General features: G+C 40.2%; 1 protein-coding gene across 28 annotated transcripts in view; it reads left to right on the forward strand.

Moving 5' to 3' along the window:
* The window catches only part of LOC118249967 (poly(rC)-binding protein 3-like), a 514794-nt gene that overhangs the window by 405272 nt on the left and 85004 nt on the right, over positions 1-24518 (forward strand). The window contains exon 7 of one of the 28 annotated variants that reach the window (XM_050708836.1): positions 6345-6436. The exons of the other annotated variants lie outside the window; for them this stretch is intronic. The gene's annotated coding sequence lies outside the window, so the exon portion shown is untranslated. The remainder of the gene's footprint in view (positions 1-6344; positions 6437-24518) is intronic. 28 annotated transcript variants of the gene reach the window in all.

Genomic DNA, 24518 nt, shown 5'->3' on the forward strand with positions numbered 1-24518 from the left:
GTTTTTAAAGCATTGGGTTTAGGTGTTAGAGAATCATGGTACAGTACAACTGGTTTATTATTCATTATTATACTCCTGTTTTAGGGTGGTATGCCACTCTTTTATTCATTGCAATTTAATTAAATAGGTATAGAACAGGAAAAATGTAGTCATATATCAAGTCCAAAATAAAAAAAAAAAAGCATCCTTTATTGTTGCTTGTTATTTAGGTAGTACAATGAGTTTTGCAACATACAGGGGGAAAAGGGTGTAGTATCCCATATATAACAACATCTATATAAAATTTATTATATACTGTGTAATTTATATGCAATTATATATATGAATTTATATAATCTCTCTATATATACATCTATATACATACGTTTGTATGAAAAAATATGCATAAATATGCATAGATCTTATGACAGAAAATACAGATGCCATATGATTTTAGAATGGCCAAAATGGTTTAAATTCTCAGAATAAATGTAGAAGCTCAGTCTGGGCTGTGAGATTATGCTTTAGCAACTAAAAAAAAAAAAAGTTACCAAAAGCATCATAGACCCCAGAGCCATATAAAGAAACGTGATTAAAAGGAGGACTCATTTAGCACCAGGCAAAGCCTTGACCAGATTCTGTTCTTTTATTGTCTTTTTTTCCCCTTCTACATCAGTAGATTTATGAAAGCAGGATTATGGCTAAATTAGTGTTTTTTATCTCTGTTTTCCATGGTTATGTCAGGAGATAATTACTCACAGACCTATCTCTTTTTTGTGTAGCAATGTAAATGTTAAGAGTAGTGAAGTTCACTCAGATAAGCATGAGGAACATGCTCAGTACATAACCAAAAACAGTGGTTTCTGAGATTGAAATGGTTACTGTAATTGTAAAATATGTGGTTGTTTATGGTACATCAGGCCCTTTGGCTACTCTCTTCCAGATGTGTAAGTCCATTATTACTGATGTGTTAGTAAGTCCTTTATTAAGTATTAGTGACACCAACTTATGACATTCTTCACAGTTGTTAGCCATTCCACTGAGAATACATTAGGGTGCTTTACAGACAGATTTAAGTAATTCAGGAGCTTGGAAACATGAATGCAGATCTTAGTGGCCATGGTGAATTCTCTCACAATGCAGTGCCATTTTCATGTGTAGAAGATAATTTGGGCTCTTGTTTATTTATTTATTATAAACCAGCATAAAATTTCCTATCTGTGAGTCAAGAAATACAAGAAATAACCTGAAATACGTTTGTATCTTCTCATAAATTTATTTGTAAGGAAAAGAATGCTTGTGAATTTTGTAACTGAGAGAAAATCACTGTTAAAATCCATTGTGCTTGAACATTGGAATATAATCGATAGCCCATAAACATACATGCATTTTTCTGGCCTGTAAATAAGTTTGCCTTTCCCTGCCCCTTGGTGATCTAATTATTGATGAAAGGCTGCTGGTACTTCCTTAGCTCATTATCACTCTGGGCAAACGCTCTAATACAGTCTCTCCTCTTCCACTAAGCACTAAGTCTGTCCTGTATTCAGCCCCCTGAAGGGTGACAGCTTCATATGCATCGTGTCTGATTACAAGTGCCCTATACGATCTCTTCTTTTTCTTTCATTATAAAGTCTCCTGGAAGCCAAAACACCCTCCTCCTTGTCTTGCAGGCCACCGGCTTTTGAAAAATCACATCTTTTGGAGACATAAGCCACAATGCTCCTAGATGATCCTCACGGTTTTATCACTTATCTCAGTTGCCCATCTTCCCAACTTGGAGCCATAAGTCATGCTTGCTTCCTGCCCTTCCTTTCCTCCCTCCTTGTAGCTTCTTCCTGCAAGAACAAAGTCTTTTTCTGAGACTAGATGTTCAAACATCTTGCTGGCTGGGACTTTGATCGCAGAGAAGGAGGATGTGGCCTGAGAAAAATATATGGGATGTGATAATCTGTTTTGAGAATGTCCAAAGGGATATGGCTCACTTTGAAACGTGGCTTTGACAGCCTCTGGGGCCTGAAAATGTTCTTTCAAAAATATTGATGACTGTTTATTAAAAGAAAACACAAATATCATGAGACAACTTCCCCCACCCCCCCACAATATCAAGAGCAAATATATTGTGAACACATTTTTGTCTGGATTTTTCTGGAAACATGTTCATGTAAACCAGATAACATAGATAACCTTACATAAGTAACAAATCAAGTTAGCGAGCCAAGATTACTGTATGTACCACCTAGGAACACAAGCTCTGCCTTTATCACTGATGCTGTCTAATAAATGTTCTTTTTGCAAGCAGAGTCACTAAAAGTAGTGCTAGAAGGTACCTCTAAAGGTCATCTAGCACAGACCCCCTGCCACAAAGATCAGTTTTTCCTTAATCATGCCCTGAAGGTCATCGTGTTCTAGTTTGTTTGGAAGATTTTCTCCCTGCTTTGGTCTATAGTTTGTTGGCCTTATGAGTAGTAGTGGGGTTGGAGTCCCATTTTTCCGTATGACAGTGAGACTCCACGCTGCAGCTGCGGCAAGAAGGTGCAGGGAGAGGGACAGTTGCTCAGATACGTCAGATGAGGCTTGGATTTACAGGGGAAAGATTTTCTGGGGATTCACGGGTTTCAGTGTGTCCTGTGACAGGGAAATGCTAACACCACCTTTCTCCAGATTTCCTAAAGTTGGGCTCAGCTGTTGTCTGACGCCCATTTACAGCTTCACAGGATAACCAATGCCTCATAATACCTGCCGGGCATTAGGCAGCCCAAAAAGCAGACCTCAAAGCATGAGGTGTGCTCAATTAGCATGTTGCCCTGCTCCTCATTAACTGAAAGGTGAAGGTATACTGCTGGGGCCCCACTGTTACGGGAGGTGGTGAAGCTGTAGATGGTAGTTAGCAAGTCTGGCCTATGGCTTGAAAGCCTTCATCTCCTGCTCAGGTGAACGTGGTGTGCAGTTGTCTGGGTTACTGATTTAATACGATCGTCTAACAGCAGGCTGGTGGGGAAGGAGGAAGAAAAAAAATGATCCAGCATCCAGTGGTGGATGGGACACAACCTGCTTCCCCTCAGTCAGGAAGGCTGGTGGGGCCTCCTGCAGCTGCTGTAAGGTGGGGAGGAGGGCAGAGCACTGACTGCTGCATTACAAGTGTGCAGTCTTCAGGCTTTGCCTCTCTGCCTCAGAGGGGCAGCAATCCTAATGCAAAAGGATCTCTCTGCCTCAGAGGGGCAGCAATCCTAATGCAAAAGGATTTAGCTTTAGCAGTCTCCTAACTCATGTTAGCCGTGGGTGGGCATAACTGAACCTGAGGGGCTCTCCTCTCTGCGCTGTGCACAGGTGCTCTGTGGTTTAGGACTTCGTAGTACTTGAACATTTACAAAACTCTTTCAGTACCTGCAGCCACATACAGATGGTAGGAGAGAAAAGTGCTGCCTTCAGGAACACTGCTCTCCGGGTTGCAGTACCTCAGGAGACAGCCTAGTTTCCCAGCTGACTTCTCCTTCCTGGTTCTTCCTCGTCACAAGATGCTACTGGGTTTGTGTCATGTGAAAAGGTGGAAAGTTCACTTATGATCTCCGCAAATGCATTATATGGTAATGACAGACACAGTGCACATGACCTATGGAGATGTTACGGACTGCGAGACCGTGAAAAAGATTGTGATTAGAGTCAGCCCTCTATTCCTCTGTGAGTCAGCCTCCCCAAGGCAAATGCAGTGAATTGCTTCAGTCAGTTGCACGCTGTACCACAGGCTAATTTTTGTTTGAATGCATGATGTATGAGTAACTACCATCTTTCATTAAGAACTCCATGGAAAAAGGGGAATCTGGAGCCTTCAGCTGGAGGGACAGTTACTGCCTTTCCCATTGGTAAAGGTTAAGTGACCCTCAGCAATGAGAGAGGGTGTTGTTCTCACCCATTAGCTCTTAGACTTCTTGCATTACCAGCTGCGTTAAGTGATCTCGTAAGTTTCTGACCTCTATCTCACAGGTGGGTAATGCCTGCCTAATTGAATATAGACATAGTAATTTCATCAGAGTGCAGCTGTTTAGTTACTCTCTTCCCCTTTCTAGTGGGTATTTGAACTCTTGTTTTCCTGGAAATGCATTTTTGCACACGTAAGTACTAGCTCTTCATTTTATACAAATGTCTTTTGCTCTTAATTCTGCTAACTCAGGTGATTCCCGTTGCCCTTTCAGCCTTGTTAGCTGCCATACACCTTGTTGTGAATTAGTATGTATTAAAAAAAAATTATACGGACAAGCCATCAGTGGTACTTCAGAGGTCTTTATCTCCTGCAGAATCTGAGTGACCTTCAGTAGTTAACACGTGTTTCTTTCAAAGACTCCAGTGAGGACTGATCAATCAGCTTGTAAAATAGATAAATGAATTCACCTGCCTGAGATCAAGTAAAAAGTCTTTGGCAGAGGGGATGTGAAACCAGGTCTGTTATAGTCCAGGTTTGTAACATGTGCCCTGGACCAGCCTCTGTCTTTGATAAAGGCAGTCAGAAGCATGCAAAGAGATACTTAACTTTGGCAACTGCAAAGGTCACTTAGAAGTTACTGTTGTCTGTGTGGATTATTTCTTCTTCATATTTTTATCCACCATTCACTTTCAATCGCAAGTCACTTTTTTTCATTATTCTTTATATGAAATGTCAGCACTTCATCCAGAGAAGGACTAAATCCTGGGAGAAAAGTCCATAGTAGCTTTCCTGGCCATAACAAAAGTAGCATCAGATCCCCAGTTAATGTAAATCACAAGGGAATTTCAGAATTGTATTTGAATTAGGTTACATCCTCATCACAAAACTCCATTGCATTTTCTCTTTGTGATGAGCTAGCATTGCAAAATCTGTTGTTTTGTGTGTGTGTGTGTGTGTGTGTTAGGTGTTCCTTTTCCTCCAATACAAATGTGATGGGCTTGTAGATATCCACGCCTGTTAAATACTGATGGTTGTCCCAAAGGCATCACTCAAAGACCTACTAACCCAACGAGCATGTGTTCTTGGTGGGTTCTGCAGGTCTCTGGGGGGTAACCCTAAGGTTTCAGTGTGTTGCCTGTGTATTGGTGGACAGCATGGTGGAGGAATGGTAATAAGAAACACACGCCAGCAAGGGTTAAAACATGTTCTAGGGACTGATTGGAAGCAGCACTGTTCAGTAAATACTTTATGTAATTTGTATAATACCTTCAGTTCTTAATGAGCTGAAGCTGGAGGTGTGCAGCTGCTTGGGGGCAGGGGAGGCTTGAGGGGGTTGTGAAGCTGTTTGACATTACAGTCGGCCTCTCATAACCTGCTAGGCAAACTTTTATGATGGTCTTTCAGAATATTTCCTCTAGTCCTTTCTCTGCACTTATTCAAGGTGTTCCTAATGTTTTAATTCCCACTGCAGCAGAAAAATAAAGTGAAAAATAAAGTGAGTAAACAAGGAAATGAGTGGAGATGTGTAAAATGATAATCTTAAACGTAACAAGCTTGTTTGTTTTTTCAAGCTGCTGAATAAATCCTCTGTGGCGTCTGCTGCAGAGGTCAACATTCTGCAGTAGGAAATGACTGGTTGCATGTCAGTATTCTCCAAGAGTTCATCTCAATTACTGGATTTGTCAAACATGACAAGCCTGAATGACTGTGTGGTGAAAATAGTGCACAGTTTGACTATTAAAGTAATTGGAGCATTGACATTTAACTGAACTGCAAGAGAATCGCAGTAATAGGTCTGAGGAGCACAACCACAAGCAAAGCAGAGAATAATATTTTTATTAAAAATCTCCAGTGAAACAGGTGCTTTCTTATGTTTTGATTAATGTAAATTTTGGTATCTTACATTTAAATTTGAAGCTTAAAAGGAGGAGATACTTTTTCTGGAAGAAATGGAAATGTTTATAAACTGGAAATTCCAGTAATTTAATATACACCTGGTACAATTTTATTATTGTTACCTATAGTCACTGTATGGTTATAGATGTATAAGTTTTTATATACACAAATGTGGAGATCATCGTGTGATTGATGACTCTCAGAATTGTGTGACAAATGTGTCCATCATTTACTGGCTCTCCATTTGCTGCTCTGCCTTGTTTAACAGCTACTTCTGGGCTTTCAAACCCAGAGATGTGGGTCTTAAAATTCATAGCTTTGGGAAATGCAAAAGGGCTTTTTAAAAATCATTTGAGAGCCATTTACTCGTATCTGTCTACAAATAATTTTTTTTTAACAAGCTATTTCTGATTGTAAACTCTACATACATCAACTTTTTTGAGACATATTAAGACTTTGAAAAACGGTACAACTGTCAGACACTTTAGATACTTTTGATTTATACTTGTGGATTTGGCTGGATTATACAGTCACCAAACTTGTATTTCAGACAATTACTTAAGCTCCATCCTCTTCCAATGCCTCTGAAGTAGGAACTGAAGTGATAGTTTATGACATTAGTCTGAGGGAACACCTCGTTAGGTGAGTAACCTGCATTTTGACACATTAACTACTAATTTTATGAATTAGTCTTACCTTAGCTGAGGTTTAAAATGTTATCTCACAACAATGTAAGTGTTCTTGTGGAAACTGTGAAACTCCTACCATAGAATGGTTTGGCTTGGAAGGGACCTTAAAGACCATCCTGTTCCAACCGCCCTGCCATAGGCAGAGACACCTCCCACTAGATTTTGGGGTTGCCCGAAGCCCCATCCAGCCTGGCCTTGAACACCTCCAGGGATGGGGCATCCACAGCTTCTCTGGGCAACCTGTCCAGTGCCTCAGTGCCATCACAGTGAAGAATTTCTTTGTAGTGTCTAATCTAAACCTACCCTCTTTTAAGTTTAAAACCATTACCCCTTGTCCTGTCACTATACTCCTTAATAACCTCTCCTCATCTTTCCTGTAGGCCCCCTTTAAATATTGGAAAGCTGTTACAATATCTCCTTGGATCCTTCTCTTCTCTAGGCTAACTAACCTCCACTTCATCAGCCTTTCTTCATAGGAGATGCTCCAGTCCTCCAATCATCTTTGTGGCCCTCCTTTGTACGCTCTAACAGGCCCATGTCCTTCTTGTGCTGGAGGCCCCAGAGCTGAACGCAGTTCTCCAGGTAGGGTCTCAGGAGAGCAGAGCAGAGGGGGAGAATGACCAGCTTCAGCCTGCTGGCCATGCTGCTTTGGATGCACCCCAGGATACGGTTGGCTTTCTGGGCAGCAAGTGCACATTGCTGGCTCATGTCGAGCTTCTCATCCCCCAGTACTGCCAAGTCCTTCACTGCAGAGCTACTCTCTATCCACTTGTCGCCCAGCCTGTATTTGTGCTTGGGACTGCCCCAGCCCAGATGCAGGACCTTGCAGTTGGCCTTGCTGAACCTCATGAGGTTTGCATAGGCCCACCTCTCAAGCCTGTCCAGGTCCCTCTGGATGGCATCCCTTCCCTCCAGCATGTCGACCACACCACACATCTTGGTGTCATCAGCAAAATCGCTGAGGGTGCACTAGATCTCACTTGATCCCACCTACAAAGATGTTAAACAGCGGTGGTGAGTTTTAGTTTCTTTCCTCTCTGAATGTCGTTCTGTAAGTTGGTATAAAATCATGGAGGTGAGATAGCAAACAAAAACCCTGCAGGCTGTTTGTGTTCAACTTTTTGAAGTTCATTCTATACAATTACTGATGTTATTCTCCTCTATCGCTGATGTAAACTAGTGAATATCCTGAAATTGCTCCTGATTTGCCCCTAGTGTAGTAGAGATCAGATTTGTGTCCCCGCAGAATGAGCTCCTCTTCCAGAGCTTAAGTGACATTATCCATACCTAAAATAAATCCATTTCCTCTGAGTGTCATGGCACATTGGGGTTGTCTGTGTCCTACTGTTCTTGTTGACTTCCCCTAGAATTTAATTCTTAAGATCCAAAGTCATACTGAAATGTTGCTTAGAAGAAGGAGCTCAAGTAAAATGAAATAAATAAAGAAAGAGTAATGGCAAGCTGTTCTCTCTTCTGGAGTTTGACACACCAAAAGTTGAAACCTCAGGTTCATTCATGCAAGAAGAAACTCCCTTATTAAGCATTAAATAGTTCTAATGCATTAAATCCAAAATGAGGCAATTTTATCTGCCAAGGTTAATCCCAAATCGGAGATTTGGAATGGTAGGCAGGCAAGGTGGAGTATTTGGCAGTGTGCTATTCAATTTACTATTACTGCATTATTTTAGTGTATTCTAAAAGACAAGACCTTAGTTTGGCTCCTGTAACTGTTTCAAAGCACAAAATAAGTACCACTGTGACAAATCACAAAGCATGAAGTCAGTAGATATAAAGTGATTGTACAATTCAAAGCTGTTACTGAGTCATTTTAAAGAAAGTGTCAAGCTCAGTTGACCATGCTAAGCACGAAGGTGTGTTTATGTTTGTTGTAGTTCTCTGATTCTTCTCTTTTAGGGAATTCTGAACCAGAGGTTTTATATTCTTTTTTGTTGGTTGGGAGTAGGGGAAAAAAAGTATCTTCTGGTTACAAAGATGGTCAGATGGCCTTCTGAAGGCATCTGAAGTCTTGAATTTACACTGTAAAATATTTTATAACATGTTGTGTGTTACTTTTATGGAATAAGATGGATGAGTCTATACATCTTATCCCTTTATTCATGCTTCCCTGACAGTAAAGTTCTTAAAGTAAAACATATCTACTCATTAGGTGAATATAAGTTTAATTTAGAAAGGTACTTTGGCATTAGCATAGTCCTGAAGCACGTGCTTAAGTTTAAGTATAGAAGCATGCAAGTAGTTTCTTGAAACGAAGAGGTGACTTGGGGCTCTGTTCAAGACAGGACTCAAAAGCTTGCTCAAGAATGGAAAGGTTTGATTTCTCCTTTCTTCCTTTCTCAGCCTTCCTGTGGTGAGAAGGGTTTTCATTGTTTGTAGCCCTCAGTGAGAAGTAGGAAAGGCTTGAGGTAGATTTCCTCCCTTCTGATAACACACTGCTGCCATGACATGGCATAATTTAATCATGATGATTTTCCACCAAAATTATGTGAAAGTACTTTAGTTTTATGTCATGGAAACTTGGAGACTTTCTGCTGAGTCTTACTTTTACATTTGGAGTCCCTTTGAAGCCAACATTCAGGTCTGTGAGCTTATCAGCCTCTCTCAAAGCCGAAGAAAGCATTCACTCATGCAGAGCCCTACAAAGTCAGAGCTCTGTCTTGTACTGACTTATTAGCCTCTTCTCATTAGTGTAACTCTCAGCTTTCTTTGTTGTTATTTTTTTGTAAGGAAAAAAAAGTTGCTTTTATTTTTAGCTAAGATGGGTTGGGTTATTTAAACTGAATGTGACACTCAGGCTTCAAAGAGTCCTGTGTGGCACATTCTTAATCTGCTGTTTTTAATGAATTCTAGTCACTAGGAAATATTGTTATCTAGGTCATATTTTTGAGTATTGTTTTTCTGTGGCTGTGCATACTGCTGTGCATTCTCTAAAATGAGCTCCCCAATGTTGTCCTTTTGTTTTACCTTCTCACAGCTTCCTGAAGTGACTTTCCTAACTATAAATGTAGGTTTGTTTTTGTTTTCCAATATAATGGTACCAATGGATGAACCAACATCCACCCATCTAAGACCCAATCCCAACCTTTCTCTGGCAGGGTGGGAGGGAAGGACATAAGCTACCTCAAAGTTTTATCATTGATTTGAAATTTTGCCTCCCTGGTAGGAATAGAGAAACAAGAATTTATTACTGGTTTTCTTTATTTATTACTGGTATTGATATAGCCACTTCTCAGCTACTCCCAGCAAGGTGGCCTTATCCATATAGCAGTGCCTGATATAATGGAGAGGTCTTCAGAGGTTTCTGAGCAGTTCAGTTATTTCTGACCCCTTAACAAGACATCTCTGGCTATACCGTAACTGATACCTTAGTTTTGTGTTTCTTTCCTTCCCAGGTTGGTGTCATATCAAGTACTTTCTTGAGTCAGCTAGCCTTAAAATTATTTATTCTCACAACTCCTCTAAAGAAATGGCTATAAATGGTTCTTATTTAGCTTTAAAATGCAAATATACTATACAGATGTACTACCTTGTTAAAAGGGATTTCTTGCTTATTTGTGTTTTTTTCCCTTGCAATGCTCAACAAAATAGCATAGTTCATGTATGAAAAAATGGTCATGCATTTCTGTCCCCTTCTGCTAACATATTTTGCCTCAGTAAACATTCAGAAGTTTTCTAAGCATTTGTTTCTCCCCTTTTGCTTATTAAAAGTCATCTAGATAGAGAGAGTTAGAAAGCAGAATTCAGTTGCCATTTGCAATGCACAACAGAATATAGAAAGATAAGGTTACCTATTACATGAACCTGCCAACCTGTTTAAACTGCAGTTCCAGCTTGTATAGTCCTTGAATGTTTGGATGCTAGCTTGTCATGGAAACAGCCAGACTTTAAGCTTTGACTGCTGCTCTGTTTCTTCCTTTTTCTTTATCTCTCCCAATAAATAGGGTTTTGGAGTCGGAGCGGGAGGGCGGCAGGGTCCTAGTTACAACACCCGCTCCATTTCTATTTCAGATAAATGCATCCCTACCCTAGGTTCAACTTATTCCATAATAGTTTGTGCAGAATAACTTCAGAAAGCAAACTGGGTGCTGCAGTTTATCCTTTTATGCTCCAAGGATGAAGGAAGCTACCTTTTCACATGCCACACAACTTATGCAGCTCTTTATACAAAACAGCAGTAGGCCCAAATGCGTCATGGAAACCTTAAGAAGATGGGACTTTGGAATCCTTCTATGCATCCCCAAGAGATTTCTCAGCCTCTTGAAGAGGAAAGGCTCTGTTAGGCTTGCAAAAGGGGATGCTGAGCAGTGGTCACCCAAGATAAGATCACTCAGAATATCGGTGGCAGTGTAGGTAATTGCACCAGTTTCTCTGACTCTCAGCTAACCATCCTGTCCCTTTCTGATACCACATTTTCTTCAACATGTTAGTAATGCGGAGTTTATATCAAAAATATTTAAAGTGGAGAGAGATATGAGAGAAAAAAGCTGGATGACAGCCTGCTGAAAGCTCTTCTAGGTAGCTCCTGTAGAGCTTCCTGTTCTGGAGCTCATGTGTTTGGTGTTCTGGACTTCCATCTCACTGAGACTGATGGCAGACTTCAGCAGTCTGAGAGCAAGTGTTGTAGCAGAGCACATGAGGAACAGGTGCTCTTGAAAACTTGAGCTTGTGTTGATGTAGTGACAATGTGGTTGAAGACCTTTTTGCTGGAGAAAGTAGATAGAATCACTGGTCCCAAACCTAAACAAAGCTGACTGGTCTCTAGCACTCTGTTAGTGCTAGCTTGGATTATTTGTCAGTGTTAATATGAGTACTGATTTTAGAATCAATTAATTACTGCAAATTTGCAGCTGGCATTGCAGCACAGCAAGAAAAAGTCTTGTGGACTCAGCCATCAGGAAATCCAGCCATTTGACCTGACCTGATATAGTGCAATTTTATGTTCAGTAACACGAGAACTTGTGCATGTGTAGATGGTGAATGATTGACTCCTAGCTTTGAATGCAGAATATGGAGGTGCCTATACTGTTTTTTGTTGGTTGTATTGTCAGCCTTTGACACCATTGATCACAAGGCTTGTGGACCTGTGTGCTGTGCTGTGTGATCTGTTTCACACCTAAATTAAGCATTTAGGCAGCTCGTTGACTCAATAACTATACCTCTCCTAAGTCCTATTTAAGCCTTAGTTCAAGAGGGACTTAAAGCTTGCTGGTCCTCTGCAAAAAGGGAAATTACTCTGAGGTGAATTTTGCAGTTTGAAGGAGCAAGTAGAAGTGGATTTGCATTTCAGTAAGTGCCTGTCTCTGATTATATCTCTTAGCACTAAAAAGGTAATGCATCAGGAAGCATCTATGGAAACAGAAGGTTTTTTTAATTTCAGTGTTTGAAGGTAAAAACATCTTAGTACTTTGTAAGTTCCATAAACCTTAATTCTGGTTTTGTTACGTAAATTGAGTGTCACTGAAGACCAGCTGTGGTTTTGCGTCTGTTTTTTATTTGAATACGTTGTATGTGTGCTGAAGACAAATATGTATCGTCAGAAAGTACTTGTATTTTTTTTATTAAAGGTTACAACTCTTGCTGAAGCATATTTATTTGGACATCTCTCGCCAGTGACATTTCAAGATCGAGACCTTTGAGGTTCAGTGTATACAACAAAATGTTACGGTTCTTTTGTTTTTACCTGACGAGTCATTCATTGAGATGGCTGAAGCCATGCCCAATGTATCAACAGATTTCTGTGTCTTGCCCTCTGCAAAACTGGTGGGCAGGGATGGGAGAGAGGACAGCAGGGTGGCATTTAGAGAAAATATCTCTTCCTCCATAGCATCTGTTGTCTTCTTCCATGTAAGCAAGGTGATGCCTGTAATGGGAATGGGGAGTACTGTCTTGGATTCTTTTTCTTGACAGAGATGAACGAGCTTCTGTTTTTACCATGGACAGTGTTTAAAAATTAGATAATTTATTTTTATTAATGCTTGCCCATGTTAAATGCCTTTGTTTAACAATACAATTTTATTAGCAGTGCACTTTTTACAACAGATAGGGCATGACAGATTAACAACTGTCTTTTTCACTTGTTTGCTAAAATGCTAATGCCTAGGAGAGTCCTTCTGCAATGTCTGCAAAAGGCAATGCCTGCTATATGCACACTAAGTACGACTGCTCATTTCTTTAGATAGGTAGAAAGGACACCCTTGCTCTTACCTTTCACCTAGCCAAGTCAGGGTTGGCAGTTTGTGTAAATGTCGCTTGATATAAAGCCTTCTGATAGTGTACCGGGGAAGAACTTGGTCCGAAGGTTTTCTGTATCTGAGCAAAGCGACCACTCAAGAAGCTGACAACTTTTGTGCGGTGTCTTATAGACCCTGAACCCTGTGATTTGAAATTTGAAAGCAATTTTAAGCACTCAGTACGGTTTTCATCTGCATCATTGCTAGTCCTGATGAAAGGACCTGGTTTCCTAAGGGAAAACATAGGTTCTTATTCTTTACTTTGTGATTTAGTCATACATGGGAAACGGTCTGCCTGTAGGTTAAGCAGTAACAGTGGGATTCTTGAGGATAGCGAATGAACCAAATCACCCCCAAAATTTTCCATTACTTTCAGATGTATATCAAACCAAAGAGCAGGTTGGGGTCCCTATTTACATGGGACTGGCAGCATGCTCCATTGGAGCTGGCTCTCATTGGTGCAGCCCCTTTGTGGCAATGGGACCAGACATGCCCTCGGTTTGCAGGGTGGTTGCTGGCCTCCCTTCTTCCTCCAGTTTTGCAGCATACACGCCTTCGTGTGCAGAAGAATGGTTGCTCTCTGAGCAGCCTAGGCTTACACTTCCCCTCCTCTGGGATGTGTGAAGTTGGAAGCCAACAGGCAACCAGGCTTTGTGCAATCCCCAAAACCAATTGCCCTTTTTTGGAGATGGAGGAACACTTCCTGTCAAAGGATAAAGCCTTAATAAACAAGATGCTGCACTGCTCAAAGCCCCACCATGACCCCCTGAGGAAGGGGCTGAAGACAAAATGTGTTAGCGGACTATATTTAAGCAATTGCAGATCTTTGATGCATCCTAAAGCAGCAGTAGAAACACGGTCTTTTTGCTTGGCAGTTCAGCTTTAAAGGAAGAAAACAGCCTGTTAAACTGTATACGTTATCAAGTATCATTAAGACGCTGGCTAATCTTGCATACAAGAGCTGAATAGCAATAGCCTAAGGGTAAATACCTTTAAATTTGTAAGAATATCAAAGAGACAGTATTATCTTTAATACGTCTTAACTGGCAGTGATGGATTTGCCCTAACTTTTCATTTCACTAATTGACTCTGTAACACCTAACATCTATATTGTAACAAATTAATCTTATGCTTGTGTTTTTTTTTTAAATGAGGGTGTGCTCATAGACATTTAATTTATCTACCATTTCCGCTTCCATTGATGTGACTGCCATTTATTTTAATGACAAAGCTCCTGGTGGTTTCCAGAAGAGGAGTCCTGGGCTTTTAATTTTCAGGAACTTAACTTTTGGGAGAAAGTATGGATTTGGAGGAAGCCTTTTATAATTATTTCTTTTTTTTTTTTAAATATGATCCTATTTTTAAAACACCTAGAGCAAATCTATCTAACTATTTTTATCATTGGAGTGTGGAGTCTAATCTTCCTTGCCCTTCCCTATGCAGTAATACAAATAAACTGAATTAGTTTGCACTGGACTTTTATTAGTCTCACTGAAAACAACATTTAGTGAGACTGAGGCAGTAAAGGTTTGGTATATGTGATTAAATTTATGCATGCATTTTCAGAGAGAGGCTTTTCTTTTTTTTTCCTGCTAGCTTTTTTTGAATAATGTGTGTACAAATACAAGAAGACTACTAATGCATAATGTATTGGGCATTATTGAAGAGCATTCAACTCAATGAAAGTTATTTTCAAGTTGGGCTACATCTTTTCAACGAGTAATATATAATTAAGTGTGTTTGTTTATTGAAATATATATATATAAGCTGCACCTATTTCATTGAAAAACAAAAAAACTCATCCTAATGCTCAGTTTCAAGGGATAAAATATTCTTTCCAAGATCTGGTTCACAACCTGCTGTATTGCTTAGAGGATGACTGGGTATGTTGTCTATGTTGATTTGTTATTTTGGAGAACGATGACTCATTGTAAATTGGTCTGGGGCTCTCTGGCTTCTATTCTATTCATTTCTCCGTATGCTGTTAACTCACTCCTGATGCACTCTAGACATTATCTTCATGCGGTGGCCTGGTTTTTGTCTTTTTTTTTTCCATATTGTACAATATCCTACCACTTACACATGGTCAAAAATTGCATCATCAATTTTATAACATTACCCTAGAACCTTCCAGGCAAATTATCGTAAGTCATCTGTAGAGCAGCTGTTTTCAAAATAGAGCAGGATCCCTGGAGCTTCTCTTCCCAGGCAGTTTCCAAATAACGTGTTCTCTGAGGCATCTTTTCTCTCTCTTTCCCTATCTAGCACTGGACAACTGTTCTGATGAGTGGTTTCTCCCAGACCCACAGGTCCAGACGCTTGCTAATATATTTAGCAATACAGTCAGTACTGCTGTGGTTAGAATTCAAAGGTGCATAGCAAGACAAATCTCACTGCTGCATGGGCATAGAAATAGTTGCCACAGATTCCTAGATCTATTGGAAGTTTTCCAGACAGTGGAACATTAATTCAACAGGAAGTACCAACTTTTCTCACTTTGGCTGAACATCTAAAATGCCTTTATAAAGAAATGAATCATCTCATTGAAGCAGATTCCTACTGTTTTTGTGCTAGAACTTGCTGATTTCCCAGCTGCCTGCTATTCAGTACAAAGACAGGTAGCATCCTCTGTTGTGCTTTTTTGACCCAGATTCTTTATTCACATACGTCAGTGTCTGCAGTAAACAAGAATTTGCAATAATGAAGTCCTAGTTCCTGTTGTCTTGTGTCTAAACTTTTCGATCTTTGTTATTACTACCCAGCAACCGGATTAAAATAAAGAAGAGGAATAATGCCTGAAATACTCAATGACAGTACAAGTGAGGATCGTAAAAAATTGACTATGCATTGTTTGTAGGAAGCTATACTGAACAATTAGCGTAAGCTGCAATTTGTAATAGCATCTGTAATTGTTTCTCTGTCCCATTTCCATCATAGCCAATGCAGAGTATCCTATCTTCCATTTCTGTGATGTGCAAAAAGACAGAGGTGTCTGAAGGATATTTCTTCCCAGCCCACTCCTATCTGCATTTCTGTAAGATAACTGTAAACCTAGTCGGGTTATTTTTATCTTTGGAAAGCATATTGGGATATCTTTTTTATCTGCTCTTGAGCTGAATTTGTGCAAGTTTGCAAAAATAAAACAAATTCTAATTTTTTCAAACAGTTAAAATAACGGTAATAACAGGAAATCAAGTCTGAAGCCTTTAACTAATGCAGAGTAAGCCCATCCATCTCCCTGGGAGGCAAAGCTGCGATTAGCATGTTTGAATGCCTTACTACAAGTGATACTTTGTGAAAATGCAGCACTTTTTCTGGGAATGAAAAGTGCAGTTGGGAAGCATGTTGTTAATTAACAGAAGTGTTAGTGTAGTGTTTGGTGTGATTTCATCCTAGCTTAACAGAGCAGAACCAAACTGAAGAGCCAAGGAAATAAAAAAAAAAAAAAAAAAAGCAGACAAGCAAGAGCTCTGTTGGTGGTGGTTTTTTACATCCTGAGAATTTGACTTTCTAGTTTATTTTAGTCCCCATACATTAGGGTAGCGGACAGAAAATTGTGAAGTATTGATTTTAATTCAAGCTTCCCTATCTTATAAATTGGCCTTTTTTTTTTTCTTTTTGTGAGAGGGATTATTTCTAGTTATGGCAAAGCTTGGAAAAGAACAAGACAGTTCTGTTACTGAAATCTCATCAACATTTTAATCTGAGTTTAGACTGACACTTGACAGCCAGATTTTCTTTGCAGAGAAAAAAAAAAAAAGGAAGGAAGGAAAGCCTCCTGGGTAATGGCATGATGTTAAGGCAACAGTGTTTTCTCTCATTTTACACTAATCCCGCAGCCTAAACAAGCCTGTGTGTGAATACTCAGCTAACACCGTGTTAAGGACACGTTTAGAAGCATGCTGCAGGTTAAAGTGAATGGATGTTGTTTTGTCATCGAACCACTGAAGGTCATTCTGGTCTGTCTGTTTCGGTGGTTTTGCAGAATTGTTGGGAACGAACCAGGTGCATTTTGGATGTCACCTGATACACAATGTGACTAAATACAAACATTCAGTGAAAGGTAGCATTGTAAATGTCAGAGAGGCTCATCTGACTCATTTTATTAGAAGTCCTTAAGATAAAGAGTCTATCCAAATTTTTAACTGATACCTATTTTCTTTCATATAAAAGGCAGTAATATTGTAGTTTCCCCCTGCCAAATGAGGGTAACTGATGAATGAAGTTGCTTTCAGAGTAAGTCTGTAAAGTATGATAAGTCAGCATGACAAAATCAAGTAGAATTATAGCTGACAGATGAAAAGTGCTCTTTCCAAACTGTCATTGATAGTCTTCTGGCCACAGCACGATACCCCCTTTTGTGCTTGCTGGTTTATGAAATCATTTGCATTGCTTGCTATTCCTCAGTTGCTAAGCCACTTGGTGCCTCACATCATGTGTATCATTTATGCTCCAGCAGAGACTAAGACAATACCTTCACATAGTCTTATGTGAACACACGCAGTCTTAAAGCAGATGCTTAGTCAGCCTTTCTTTGGAAAGGGGATTGAGTAAGTTTTCATGCCTCTCCAGCCTCAAGTTCCTATTGTTGCCCTGCCTGCAGACCCGAGAGTAGTTCAGGTGGAGCTGAAGAAGGGCAGCAATAGCTGATTTTCTCTGATGCCCAGGTAAATGATGATGCAGTTTGTTGGGGTCAAAGACTAATGTTCCCAGGCTTTGAGTTTTTCATTGAAGACCCACTCAAAAGCAAGAAATATTTTTCTTTGCCTCTGCTCCCAAAGTCACTTGAAATATCCATGGCTCTGCTCCAATAATTTATTTATTTATTAGCATGTGTTTTATGAGATAATTTTCCATAAGTGGGTACTTAAATCTGCATGACCACAAATGAGAGCAGCCCCTGTTGTTGTTGAAATGCCCACAGCTGTCCCAGGTCTGGTCTGAGATCAGTGACCTCCTTTGACTGCCTTCCTGTGCTCACACCTGCACGAGTGCAGTGGTTGCAGCCTGATGGTTTACAGGGTTTGGGAAGGTCTGTGCTTCCAGTTTTATCACTCTTGGCATAAATCTGCACTGGGGAGTGTGGTTTTCTGATTCATCCTTGCCTTATGCTATGGAGAACCTCACAGTGTGTCCAAAATGGATAGCCAAAGGCCATGGGAAGCTGCATGAGCAGGTCTGGGCTGTCTTGCACCATGTGAAACAGCTGTGGAGAGACATGGCTGGATTGACCGTAAGCTATCAGCCACTGCCAATCACTGGTACCATTCAGTGCCTGAAACACTGTGCAAAAAACAGGCTTTCCGGCCCTAAAATCCATAAAGACAGGTCTGTTGGGTTACAGTTGTGTATTAACTGTGCAGCACTAACTGTTAGCAAGAAAAGGTTGTTTCATTACTGATACTGGTGAAAAATCAAGTGATGTCTTTGTGACCACTGTGAACAGGACTGTGTTTGTAAGCCAAAAAGAAAAAAAAATGCAAACTACAAAACTTTCTTGTTTCCTGTGGTCAAGCTATATTCCTGCATCAATGTGCATAGCAACAACTTCAGGGAACAAAAGTGTCTTTGTTTGAAATAAATGATTATTCAGTTCTTTTTAATTTAGCATAGAGTGACCCTTATATTCAGCAGCTCAAACTTGTTTACAAATTGTTGGAGTGCCTGAAATTCTCAGCATATTAAAATTGTACTTTTTAGAAACGGGAACATACTGAGGATAGCAGGGAGAGGACTGCCTTGAAGGAAAAGAGAGGGCAGAACTGAAGGTGGTGCTGCCTTTTCTTAGTGCTGGTACTTTGCATGTAGTGCAGCTGGGACTTGTTTAAAAAAAACTCGTGGCGTGCGATGACTTGTGCATTATGTGACAGTACTTGTAAAGCAGAACAAAAATGGAAGTGATATTGATTAGGCTGATGAAGCTTAATGAAGTAATTGTTAAGGCATAGCCTCCATACTGAGTCCTTGTGCAAGTCACTTGCTCAAAAAAAAAAGGAAAAAAAGACTTTTTATGAATGAAGGTTTGCAAGATCCTGGGGATTTTTCATCGATGCTATAAATGTTGCTACGCTGTAGACTGGTAACTATACGGACTTAGCAGGAGTTTCGTTTTATTTCTCGCTGAAGAAATTCCCATGTGTTCCCTAGTAGCAGTGCGTGGCTGAGCTGTCTGTAGGTTTAACGTTGCTGGCAGTGGGAGGTGAAGATCATGATATTCTGTGAGGCCAAAGGGGGTCACTTTTTTTTTTGTCTTTGAATATCTTTTTTTTTCTCTTTTTTTTCTTCTTCGAAGGAGATTCCTCAAGACAGAGACTCTCTTCATATCTGTTTCCATTATGGCTCTAACCCCACTGTCAGCGCTTAACAAGAGTGTATGTAGTGTTGTACTGAAAACCAACATGAGAAGAACTTAAAAGTGGCAGAAACAAGCCCTTGGAAGCTAGGGAAAGCCAGATGTGTGGTTTCTTCCCGTGCCTTCAATTCGGCCTTGTTATGCATACGTATTGTGTTACGGTCCTGAATAACAACATTGCAGTAGTTTTTCCAGAGAAACAGCACTCCTTTTGGGCTTGAGAGGAGCGGTGTTCAGGGCATGAATCAGTTCGGTGTAATGAATGAGGATGTTGTCAAAGAAGTTAATCTAGGAATTGACAATTGTGTAATGAAGAGGGAGAATGACTCCAGGAAAGGAAATGACGGTCTTGTGTTTAAATCAGATGAACTTGAGGCAGGAGAGCTTACTGCTGGCACTGCCCCAGGGCTACAGGGAGAGGAAAGGCGGCGGGATGAGCAACTGGTTCTGGTCAGCGTGGGAAGGGAGAAGTCCAGCAGGGCATATCCTTTCCTGCCGGCCGTGGACAAGCCAGGCTGACCTTGCTCCCCAGGGCTCCCAGCTCAGTGTGCTTTGCTGCAACGGCAGCAGGAGAGCCCAGCTGCGGGACGGCTGGAGCTTTGGGCATGTTGCCACCCCAGGTCTGGAGGGTGCAAGCCAGTGATGAGAAATGGTCATTCTCCATACTTGTAATGCAGGCAGAGGAGGAGTCTGTCCAGGCTTGAAGACTTAAAAAAAAAAAAAAAAAAAAAAAAATTCAAGGTGGCCCAAAGATGGTGTTGGTGGGAGGCCACCAGACTACCAGTCCTGCAGAAGACAGCAAAGGAAAGTGTGGAGCCTAGAGCCAGGCACTGCTGTCAGTGCAGGTTTTGTTTTAGTGTGGTCTTGAACCAGCACATTACTGAGGATGACAGTACCTCTGAGGAGATGTTAGGAGCATGAAATCCTTAGCTACTTAAGCCTTTGTGATTTTGTGGTCATTGGCAAGAGTTCTGCAGCTAACCTGAAGCAGCAACCTTCTCCTGATCTAGAGCAGTTTAACGAGCAGAACACTATTAAAATATACCATAGGGAATTATACTTCGTCTGTTGGGGGAGAGAAAAATTTGGCCTGGTTTTGAAGCTTAGGTCTGTCTGTTGGTGCTCGGTGAAAATGCTTCTACTTGTGGGTTTGGATAGAAAGAAACACCACTTCAGGCATCTGAGCTCAGGCCTTGGCTTCAGCCCATCTCCAAAAGAATTAGCAAAGAATTACCACATTAGCAAAATGGTCAGAAAGAGATTGTTATACAAAGGCATGCCAGGACAGTGACACAGAAATAGAATGGTAAAGTTTACTTCTTGGTCTTTGGTGGAAAAAGCAAGAATCCTGCTGAAACTAGTTGTTGTTCCGTGCTACACACTTCAGTTTAAGCACCCTTCTTTAACAATTCTAGCAGCTTCTGAACTAATCACATTGCTCTTGTGTGGTTCTTCCTGCAAGACAAAAAATGAGTTTAAATCCACTTCAGGTGAGCAGGGAGAATTCAGTTAATGACACTGAGCCATTTATGCTGGAGTGCCAGCAGATCAGTAAAATAAATTCAGCTTTGTTGCCATTCCGTTGGCAGGACATCTTCTGTTGAATTTCACCTGGTAACATCTGGGCCCAAGTACTTTTCTAAAACAGGTGGGAAAAAAAGGATAATTTTTCATAGAGAAATAGTGTCTACATTAAAATTCTCTGTAAGCATTTTGTGTACTGTTTCTCTAAGGATGAGGAGGTGGTAATTTAAAAAATAAGGCTTACACATTATCTTCTCTCTAGGGATTTTAAACATTTCAGAAGCGTGAAAGAACATTTTCATTCATTGAACAAAATGTGTTTGCAACAGAGCTTAAATTTTCTTAAAAAGTCATAATTAATATAAGAAGAAATCAAAATATTTTTTTTGTCTTTTTCAGTCAGTATTTATCTTTTAGTTGTCATAGCTAACTGAAAAACACTGTACACTGCTCTCAAAAAAGAAAGAAAAAAAACATACCTGTGACTTGATGCAGAAATTGTTGAAGAAAATTTGCAGGGTAATTTAACCTCCAAATTTTACACGTCTTTATATTTAGGTTAACTACCAGCATTATCGCTCTAAGACTGATGAAGATAGTAATAGCAAGAAATTACCACTCCTCTCATTTTGCTAAAGGAAAAGATAGTTGCTCTGCAGACTGTCAAGAAATTCAGCTCCACAAACTTATTCCTTCCTGGAACTGGAGCTGCATGATTGAAAAACAGCAAGGAGTTACAGAAAGATACCAAGTTGTCCAGTGGTCCCTAAGAAACAGCAGAAAATTGTTACCCTGGCCAACTAGAAATGGGCAAAACTGCCAGGAAAGAAAATACAACATTATAATTCTTCAGTGCTGTCCATTTTGTATAACCAGGTACGGAGACACAAACATTTTCAGCAAGTCCATTTAAATAAGTTAACATTCATGCATTGTTCACACACTTCCATGTTGTGCCAGCAGATTGGTTGCAAGGTTGTGCTATGTTTTTTTGTTACTGGTGGTGGTGGTTGGTTGGTTTGGTTTGGCTTTCAAGTCAAAGCACTTCAGTACAGTTTTGTTCAGTTCACAGTTGCATCAGCATGACTGAAGGGTGGGGAATAGAGGACTGCAGGAAAGAAGCACATATAAAGAAAAGAGGATGGGGATTTCTTAAACTGCATTTGGCATCATATAAAATGTTTCTGTAACTGCTTTCATTTTTACAGGGTGGGGGCGTGCAGTGCTATTGCTCTGGTGTGGCAGTGTTTTACACTGCATCTTCTTGGTTATTGTCTAATGAAACAAAGAGAAGGGAGAACTGTCAGACAGAGCTTTATCTGTCACTACCTAAATATTCTGTGGAAACAAAGCACTTTTAACATCTCCTAATAAAATGTTCCTCCTTATCTGTCAAGTTACCTGGGGGACTGCTAAGGTCGTGAATGTAATGGCATGTATGTTGATGATAAGGCCGTGCAGTGTGCACACAGCCTTGCCTGCCATGTTACCAGCAGGTTGCAGGTTTGAGCTGAACTGGCTCACAGTCACTTACACTTAAATACATATGTACATACATAGAGAATGTTTAATTCATTTGAAATTATTATTTTTTATTTCATGGACATGAAAATATTACTTTAGCTTCATGCACACATTTAAAAGGTAATCAGTGTTTAGAAAGGCTGGTTACAGTACACATGAAACCAAAGCTTCATGAAGTAGTGACCTCTAAACAAACTGTTAAATTAGAAATTGTTTTTAATGTGGATTTATCAGTACCCTTAGAAGGTTCTTATAAACCAGGTTGTATTCAGTTTGGTAAAACATTTTATTTTGTTTTATTAATTTGAGCCAGGTTGCCCTATGATGGAGTAAACAAAGTTTGTTACACTCAGGACTGTCCTTGAATACAAAATGTGGTATGTTGTCCAGTACATTTTTTATTAACAGTGAACAGTTCAGGATAAACCTGTAGCCAGATAAATCAATCCCAGTACACCTGGGAATGGCAAATGTACTTATAAAAACTTTATTTTCTTTACAGACAATTTACCAGCAGAATAAAAACACTGTATTTGTCAAACTGTTGACAAGCACTGGTTGAACTCACTCCAGAGTTCATAATGATCACTTAACTGCCACAATATTGCAGGATTTTGAATTTAATCTCCTTCAGTGCCAACATATGATAAACTGTAAACGTATTGCAAAAAGTGTGCAGTCATAAAGCATCTTAAAGCAGGGGACATGTACCAAAATAAGTGGATTAGATTTTAGCATACCAGAAACAAAAGGGACACAAAATACTCCAAATTAAATTTGTTTGAAATACAAACTCAAATGAAGCCAACACTTCTAATCTACTAAAGATGTAAATGGCTGTTCAGCTTGCGAAGTTCAAGGTAATGTTACCAGCATAACAATAAGGCCCAATCCTGGGTACTTTTAATCACTTAAGCAGTCCCACCGAAATTAAGAGCACATGCTCAGGTGATGTAAACATTAAGATGGCGTTGTAAATCCGCTGCACCATACCATCAGTGCACCCCTTGTGTGGTTGTGGCTTGGACTAGTACATTACAGCTGTACTCGCAGTGCACTGTTACTGAGGGACATGGTTTTGACCATATATTGGCCTGGAAGGTTCCACTGGTGTAGAGCTTTAGCACTGAAAAAATTACAACTTCTTGCCCATTCACAACCAATGCCAGCAGAAACTGGTAGTACAGAAGTAGGCCTTTCCAGAAGGACTTCTAGAAGTAGGCCTTTCTAGAAGGCCAGTTGTGCAGACTGCTACTTTCATACTCAAGCCTAGAACTGGCTGTTGTTCCAATTTACTTTGCTTCTGCCTATCTGTTAGAGTCATAACTTACCTGCAAAGACTTGGAAGGGCTTGTGTTCCCTTGCTTTGAGCTGGCTAAGTACACGGGATGTTATTGTCTTAAATGTCTGAAGAATTTGCAGCACTGTTTTTGACCGTGAAAGCAGGAATTGTGAGCCCTAAGGGTGAAGTCATAGGATGCATAGGTCCAAGCAGTGAGGCTCTGCTTGGCCAAAATTCCTGCAGGAACTAGGAGACCATGGTGGTGCAGGATATGGCATAGGCAGCTGGATTCAGATACCATTAGTTCACCCATGCCCTTGCACCAAGTTCCTGTATATTCCAATAGCCCCTACCTGATAGAAAATACTGGGTTCAGGGACATTCAAGGAATTTCACCCATCTGAACCTGGAGTTTAATGTAACCCTGCCATTTTCTTCAGCTCAGATGCCATTGGTATAGGGCTTTCCTGCCTATTTTTTTGGCAATTCCTTTGTCATTGCTAGCATTTTTACACTAGTCATTCCTCCGTACTTGAGTTCAGTGCTCATGCTGAGCTCTGTTCTCTTCAGAGCAAGGGATAATGGGGTGAGGAAAGGAAGAAGCTTTCTCTCAGAGCTCTTTTGGCCAGATCTGAAAAGGGGGAAGGGGAGAGAGCCTGGCAAGTGAGTTCACACTTTGATAATTCCAGCAGCTACGTGCTATCTACTGACTGTCAGCTCATCCAGGACAGACGTCTGTCTCCTTATGAAGAGCCTCTGTGGTTCTAATACGTGCTGCAAATGTATTTTGTGATCAGAGTTGGAAAATGAAATATGGAGTGTCCTTCATGTGGCAAAATAAGACTCCTTGTTTGAAAGAAGAAAAAACAACAGAAAAACTCAATTTTCCATGAAAAAGCTGTTTTTCAAGTAGCCTGTCAGTGACTTATGTATTTGTGGGAGAGACCAACAAGAAGTCTTTTGTAATAGGCTGTGTACAAATTTACTTTCTGTCAAATCTACATGACTTGGAGTTGTAAGTCTACGTTTTGCTAAAATATGTGAGTTATTTTATCATCTACTCCATAGATTCTTTTTTTTTTTTTTAAGTATGTCATCTGAAAGG

This window comes from Cygnus atratus, chromosome 2 (genome assembly GCF_013377495.2).
Source record: "Cygnus atratus isolate AKBS03 ecotype Queensland, Australia chromosome 2, CAtr_DNAZoo_HiC_assembly, whole genome shotgun sequence".
Taxonomy (NCBI): domain Eukaryota; kingdom Metazoa; phylum Chordata; class Aves; order Anseriformes; family Anatidae; genus Cygnus; species Cygnus atratus.